Source organism: Carassius carassius, chromosome 36, assembly GCF_963082965.1.
Source record: "Carassius carassius chromosome 36, fCarCar2.1, whole genome shotgun sequence".
Taxonomy (NCBI): domain Eukaryota; kingdom Metazoa; phylum Chordata; class Actinopteri; order Cypriniformes; family Cyprinidae; genus Carassius; species Carassius carassius.
The window spans coordinates 15,290,019-15,297,967 of record NC_081790.1 but is presented as its reverse complement, the minus strand read 5'-3'; the positions used below and the strand labels follow the sequence as shown (position 1 = coordinate 15,297,967).

Here is a 7,949-nt window from a genome sequence, read left to right as displayed (position 1 = left end):
TCATAATGATATAATCCTAGTAATATTTTATTTATTTATTTATTTATATTCTATTATTCTTTTATTAGTATAAGTGGGTGTTTCTTCAAATAGGCAGTTTTGGCCTGTGGACATTTAGAAAATGAACTTTTAAAACAAAATTTTACCACAACATGCAACAATGAATATACTACTGTACATACAATCACATCATTTTTCCCTATTTATTCAGAATTTAATTAAAATTCCTACCATAGTCTCAAAATCTTTGATGGAAATTACATTTTTGGACTAATTTCATTGCTTACTTAACATATTACTGAATAACAATATATTTTTATACTTTTTGCATAACTTTGCATAACAAATTTACTGTAAAATATTCTCATTGCATGTGATTTTTACCTTGCTTTTTTTTTATTTATGTGTCTCATATTTTATCTCAGCCATTAAAATCGTTTGTTTTTTTTATGCCATCACAGGAATAAAAAACATTTTAAAACTTATTTTACTGTTATTTTATATCATAACAATATTTCTTATGTTAATTCTTTTAACAGGTTCCTCTAACCACATCTGACATATTATGCTTTAACAGTTTTATCCCAAGTAAATGTGCACATTTCATAATGTGATTCTTATCTAATACATTATATACACATTTTGCTGTTATTAATGGCCAGTTTGACCCATGCAAAATACACTGTAGAAAATAGACAATAAAATATATCTTAATAGAGTTTTGGCTAAACTGTTGAAGAATACTGCAATCAGGAAATCTTTGGAATGAGAAAGTCTTTAGCAGTTCTAGTGGTGCATAAATTACACGTTTCAGCTTTAAACAAGGACTTTATGAAAGTTTTCTCAGTCAAAATATTACCAAAGAGACATCTGTGCCCTTTTAAAACTATATAAGCCGATCTGCCACTGGAATATAAAAGCTCAAATTCTACATCTGTGTATCTGCCAACCCACAGACAGGACCAGCTGTTGTCACAAAGCTTGTTTTTTTATATATTTTTTATTTTTGCCGTGTTCCACAGCGGGTTGCTTGATGCTCCGTTTTGGAGTTTCTTTCACAAGAATGTCACACTTGCTCCTGATTTGGCAGCCCGTTGTAACGTCTTACTGTCTTCTTGTGTTTTACTGTGACTGTCCCTGTCCGTGGTCCTGAATACGGCACTGTGGAAAAGAGATAGCGCTGTGCTTGGCTGAGCTGCAAGGGTGAATCACTGTGACAATGCACCGTGACTGAAAGCCCACTCAGCCCCGTCCCACATGCCTGTGCAGACAAGACTCTCTCTCCCTGGGTCTCTGCCCAGAGAACTGACTCAAACTAGACAGAATCCAGGAAAGCTTTTCACAAGGCGGACAGCTGCTTGTTGCTTTTGTGCTAGATTCTCTGTCGTGGGGTATAAGAAGAGCGATGAGCGACGCTGATAGATGAGGTATAAATACACTAAGTCTCTTCTTTTCTGTACTATATTAAAATATGCGTAGAGAGCCCTTTTAATGCAAAAGCAATTGTTCTTGCATGTCCTTTTTAGCTCCCTTGAGGTTGACTTTAAACCTCATGTCTGATGTGCTGGTTATCATGAGAGGTAAGTACTGTGAATACTAAATTCAGATTCATGCTTTGCATGACAAGAAGCTCCTCTATTTAGCAAATCTGCCTTGTCAGAGGTAAAAATGATTAACTCATATGAATGAAGGTTCAAAAGAAAACCACATCTGACAGAAGTTGATGAGCCAAATAAAGTGTGCAAAGGATGTGTTCCTTAATTGGTATCATCTTCATATGTCACATGATTCACATGATTTTCCAGTCTTCTGCATTTTTTCATGGTCCTAAAAATGATCTATTCAATGTTTAAATTTTGTCTGTAATAATACTTTAATTCAACATAAACACACACACACACACACACGTACATCAAAAGTGTCACATTTAAAAAAGAAAAAAAGTTAAAAAGTGTATCAACATTGAAAAAAAAAACTTGAGCACCAAACCATCATATTAAAAGGATTTCTGAAGAATCACATGACACTGAAGAATGGATTTATGACTCTGAAAATTCTGCTATGCAACCACAGGAATAAATTACATTTGAAATATATAAAATTGGACTGGCCATCTGCAGACGTGTGAATGATATATATATTATAATATAATTTAAATTACACTGTTTTGTGATCACTTTACTGTATTCACATACAGTATTCTAACCTTTGATTAAATGGTAATTTGAAATAACAGTTTCAGACTTTCATGAGCAGACTTTAAGTGAAAATACACCCTTAACCCAATTAAACCAATCTGTTCCTGTACAGCTGGGTAGAGCAAATACAAAAACAGCGGAAGGCATTTCTCTCCTTAAATTCATTTTCATCATTTGGTCTGATAGACTTTCTCTGAAATCATCCATCTGTGTTCTGTGGAGTGAAAAATGATGAACAGCTCTGTACCTGTCTGGGATGCTCAGTTTGCCACTTTTTACAAAATCCGACAATGCTTAATATATTCCAAGGGTGCAGGACAGATGAAGGTGAGCTTACAAATCAAACCAATCAAATTAAGCACACCGAGACCTAGTTTATAAAGAATTACCCTAGCAGTGCATTAACAGGGAACATATTCATAGTATTACTAATATTATTGTATATATTAGCAAGTAACAGATATACAATAGGGTCCAAAAGTCTGAGTTCGTATCATATGAAGATAAAGAACAAGATGCTCTCTGAATCACAAATCATGCTGGAGAACATGATCATTAGGTTTTAAACTTGTGTTCATGTCAGATTAATTGCAGCTGCCATAAAACTAGACATTTTGAAATTGATGTTTAATTTTTAATTCAACTTGCACTTAAAGTTGTTATGCTGATAATACATTTTGTAATTTAAAAAAAGTTTTTTCTTTAAAATTAGAAAATGGCAAAATATTAGTCTTTTATCTAGTGGTTTCAAACTTTTGCTACCCACTGTAATATAGATTATAAAGACGGGAAAGTGAAGAAGAAAGAAGGTTACGAAGAGCTCAATGCTGCTTCTGCAGCCCAGCCTACAGGCTCACAGCTGGGAGGCACTTCTGCTCTGCCCTGGGCCTTTCTTGGAGGAGTCAGTGGTGCGTTCACATAGACACACACACACACACACACATTCCCTGCACTGAAAGCCAGGAAGAGTATAGAAGAAAAGTGGTTTGAGCTTTAATGCACAGTATGCTGATAGCTATATTCAGCAAGAGCTAATTTGGCCTCAAAGTAAAAAAAAAAAAAAAAAAAATAATAATAATAATAATAATAATTACAAAAGTCTCTAGTTAAAATCTTAGTTTGTAGCTGACCGGTCAAAAAAGGTTAATGAGTAGCTCCACTTTAAACCATGGGAAATATAATTCAGTTAAACAGTACTCAATATAGAGTGAAAAAAGTAAATGCTTTTGTCAGTTTGCACAATATTTTAAGCTACTATTGCTAAAGGAATATTCCAGTTAAACTCAATTGACATTGTTTTTAGCATAATGTTGATTACGACAAAAATAATTTCACTTTGTCCTCCTGTTCTTTAAAAAAGGTTAGAGTGAAACAATGGGAATGAATATGGCAAATTTATAAACATTAACATGCTCACTGTTTTAATGGTATAAATTGCTGAAGTGATGATGGTCACCCTGGTTTGATAATGTGTATCAATGAACACAACTTTTATGAAGCCTAAAAAAAGTGAACAGCTAAACATAGTCATTAAACAAACTACACCATGATCACATGACCTCAACCAGCTTTTTATACTGTGAAAAATGAGTGTAATTTGAACTGTAAAATATGGCAAAAATGCGGCAGAATTTTTTTAAAATTGGTAAATAATAATTTCATGTACTATAAAAACTAACCACACATTTCATGCAACTTTACAGTCAAAAACTGTAAACTGATATTCCCAGAATTCCCTGCGACACTACCTTTTTTTGAAAAAAATAAAAATAAAAAATCATATTAGTTTCTGTTATCATTTATCTACATTAGGGTTTTATGTTGCGTCTTCTGTTGTTTAATGAATGTTTGTTGCATTATTTAAGTGTCTTGTGTTACCATGATGATGTTTTGTGTTTGCACGAATGACACCTTCTGTTTATTAATATATGCTTCAGCTTGTGGAAAAGCTACTTTGATTCTTTGTGTGGCTTTCACTTTTACCACCTGAATTATTATGGTGGTTGTCAGTATATATTAAAGGTACAAAACAGATTTAGTTCCTGTACATGGCCACATGCATGACACTGTACTGGAGCTTGCGTCCAGTAATGGGTCTCTGGAAGTGTAATTAACTTCAAAGCATGCTTGCTAAAGCTGGTTAATTAGAAGCTTTCTGGAATGCAGAACTATCAGGAATAAAACTGCTGAGGATGAAGAGATTAGAAAGAAGATCACGATTGGAGAAGAGGAAGCATGACATATGATCTATAGATTTAATGACCTGATTATACAACACATGCTCCAATTAAACTGATTAGGCCACAGAAGGCTTGTTTAATCACTTAATTTTTCTACAGTTTTGAGGAATTTCCAAGATCAAAGTGTGTGGTCTTACTCTAACATGTAACAGGAGGTTATGGGGTAGATAACATAACCTGTGTGACTGTCATTTTACATGTCAACACTAAGCTATTCTGATGCATATGGCGCTACATTGTGCATCAGACATTTCTTCTTCAGTTTGTGACTGTCAATAATTATTTCCATCAGCTTTTAGAGCTAATTATAGGATTTATTTTGGCATTGTCATATTTTTTTTGTACTGTGTGTGTGCACTCTCTGACAGTAACTTTATCATTATTTTAGAATAAAGATGGGTTGGGATAGCAAATGAACTGTCAAAATTTAGAGCCCTCAACACAGCTTCTCTGTTTAAGACAGCAGAAGTGTCATGCCAACTCAAACATAGTCTCGCATAGTCAGACCTTCAAACTAATGGCAGAGGATTTGGACTCCATAGAAGCTTTAATTGACAATGACCAAGAACTGCCTAAGAGGTCATCTGATCCACATGTAAAGCAATTCATTTTGCCCTGTGTCATGGTTTTGGGGTTGTGAAAATGCAGTGAAAACTCCTGAAGTGTTTCTTCACCCTGAGTTTCTATATTTTACTTTTTACTTTTTTTTTAGCCAAATTGTAGAATTAGTATTCTTTAGGCTATATTGATTATTGTAGTTATAAAACTAGAAAACTGCTTATAAAAGTGTTTATTTAAAAAACCCTCAAAGGATGAAGCAAGCGCTGGCAGAGATGCCGGAAGTGTGGCACTGCAACACAGAGTCTTGTTCTCTCGAGGAACCATGGTTACATACGTAACCTGAGACATTCCTCTTCAGGAACACGAACTGCGTCGGAGAACGCTTTGGGGAACGAGAATGCCCACGCTGCCAGACTTACAAATCTCTGCCTAGTGTGGGAAACGGCACAGCTAGGGCAAGAGAACAGAGGAGCCTGGAGTGGCTTATAAATCTAGACCGTAAAATCTCACAAAGGTTAAGGGCATGGACTACCCCGCAGCATCGCTGATGTCCCGCATAGAGACACCTACTAGGAAGGCCTTAGGGGCCACCACACCTCTAGTGGAGTGATCCTTGACCCCCAGGCCTCAGCACACCGCGGATGAAACGTGTAACTAGAGGGTGTCTGCCCACTGACTGGTCACCAAGAGGGGCGTGGTAGGCCACAATGGCCGCCACATAGACCTTCAGGGTGGAGTGGGTCAACCCTGCGGAGAAGTGGGCCTGCAGGAACTCCAGCACTGTACCAATCGGGCAGTTAACTGGGTTGAGCTGGCGGTGTCCGCACCAAGAAGTGAAAAGCTTCCACTTCACTTCTTTCCCCGCTGAGAGAACTGAGGGACACGTCTGTCGCTAAAATTACACGGCAACAAGGAGCTCCTAGCACCGGGCCCTGAGACAAAAACCGAGGCTTCCTCCACAAGTTCTAAGGCACGTAGGCAGCACCGCACGACCTTGATCATGCGAAGTGGGTTTCCTCTAGGGAAGAACCCCTTGGTCTTGAGCAACCACTGTAGGGGTCTCATGTACAGCAGGCCAATAGCTATCACGTTGGACGCAGCTGCCATCAGACCCAGCAGTTTTTGAAACTGCTTGACAGTGAGTGACTGGCCTTCTCTCACTCTCACGACTGCGGCGAGGATTGACTTGATCCGAGCAGGTGACATACGTGCCTGCATTGTGGTTGAATCCAACACCATGCCTAGATAAGTGGTCCTCTGTAATGGAGAAAGAACACTTTTCTTGGTGTTTAGTCTTAACCCCAGCTCTTTCATATGGGTGAGAATGACATTTCGATGCCGAACCGCCATCTGCTCTGATTGAGCTAAAATCAACCAATCGTCAATATAGTTCAGTATGCAGATGCCCTGGAGTCGTAGAGGAGCCAGGGCTGGATCCACACACTTTGTGAAAGTGCGGGGTGAGAGTGCAAGTCCAAAGGGAGGTACTCGATATTGGCATGCTTTGCCCACAAAAGCAAACCTCAGAAACTTCCTGTGTTGGGGAAGGATGGAGACATGGAAGTATGCGTCTTTGAGAGCTATCGTGACAAACCAGTCCTCGGACCTGATCTGAGACATGACCTGTTTGAGAGTGAGCATCAGCCGCTTGACTGAGCAGTTCAATAGATGCAGATCTAAAATGGTACGCAACCCTCCATCCTTCTTTGGAACAATGAAGTACCGGCTGTAAAACACAGACTCTCTGATGTGAGGAGGGACCACCTCGATGGCCTCTTATCTCAGGAGAGTGTGCACTTCCTGTTCCATAACCAGATCCTTCTCAGGACCCACCACCGTGGGAGTAACCCCGCTGAGCTGAGGTGGAGGAGAACCAAAATGGATTCATTGAATAATATATTGATGATAGATATATTATATAATTTATTGCAAAATATACAAATGATTGCCACTTTCAATATATTGCAATATATTGGAAAAAATAAATATTAAATCCCATATATAAGAATATATGCCTAATATATTACATGCTATTTTCCAATATACAACAATACATTTTTGTTTCATAAGGGCTCTTTCTACAGTGTGCTGGACTCAATGAGACACATTTGGCAGTAGTTTCCACGCTGCTAAATTGTCTACTAAGGGAGCCCTGTAATGGAAGAACAGTACACACACACACAGAGCGCTTGCTGAAGACAGAAGGCTAAATTCCGGCTTCAGCTTCCTGGTCTCTGACGTCACCCGCCTATAATGTCTCGCCCATCCATTGGACTGATTACACACGATTCAGAGCCTTCATGCTGGATGTGTTCCCCAAAGCGTACTCTGATGCAGCTCGAGTTCCTGAAGAGGAACTGTCATCATCATCTCAGGTAAATGTTGTTGTATCACTTTTTCTTGGCAACAAAATATCATGCAATTTTGCATACAATGAAAATGCATGGTAATAAATATACATTTATTTATGTGAGGGTGATTTTTTTTCCTTCAAACATAAATACATAAAAAAAATTCCTGAATAGGGGCTGGAATTGTGAGAGATGTCTAAACAGTGTTTCTGTCAATAGCTGATCAAGACAACGCATGGCCTAAATAAGTGAAGGAGCAGAGCTTATGCTGTGTTGATCTTGTTTCTACTCTGTTTGCATTCTGCACTGTTGAGCATGCAAACTGAATTAGATTAAACACAAACCATAAGGACACACAGATACTCCTTGTTGTCCTAAAAGTTCTAAAACAGCACTCAAATGCATAATATTTTCACTTTTATGCTTGGTATATACAAATGTGGATACCAAAACCATATTTCTCTCTTTTTTCTATTAATAACCTAATATAAAAGAAGTTCTATGCAGTAGCTAAAATGTGGTCTGTATCTGAACCTGTTGTGCAGCTTCTATTCATTGTATGTGAACTCTAATGCATAATGCATTCACATACTTGCATT

General features: G+C 37.8%; 1 long non-coding RNA gene across 1 annotated transcript; it reads left to right on the top strand.

The window, feature by feature from the left end:
- The first annotated feature begins 1,356 nt into the window (after positions 1-1,356).
- Positions 1,357-3,102, top strand: LOC132116735 (uncharacterized). Its single transcript, XR_009425680.1, has 4 exons — positions 1,357-1,427; positions 1,527-1,580; positions 2,385-2,525; positions 2,975-3,102. It is a non-coding gene; the product is annotated as an uncharacterized LOC132116735 (long non-coding RNA).
- The last annotated feature ends 4,847 nt before the right edge of the window (positions 3,103-7,949 follow it).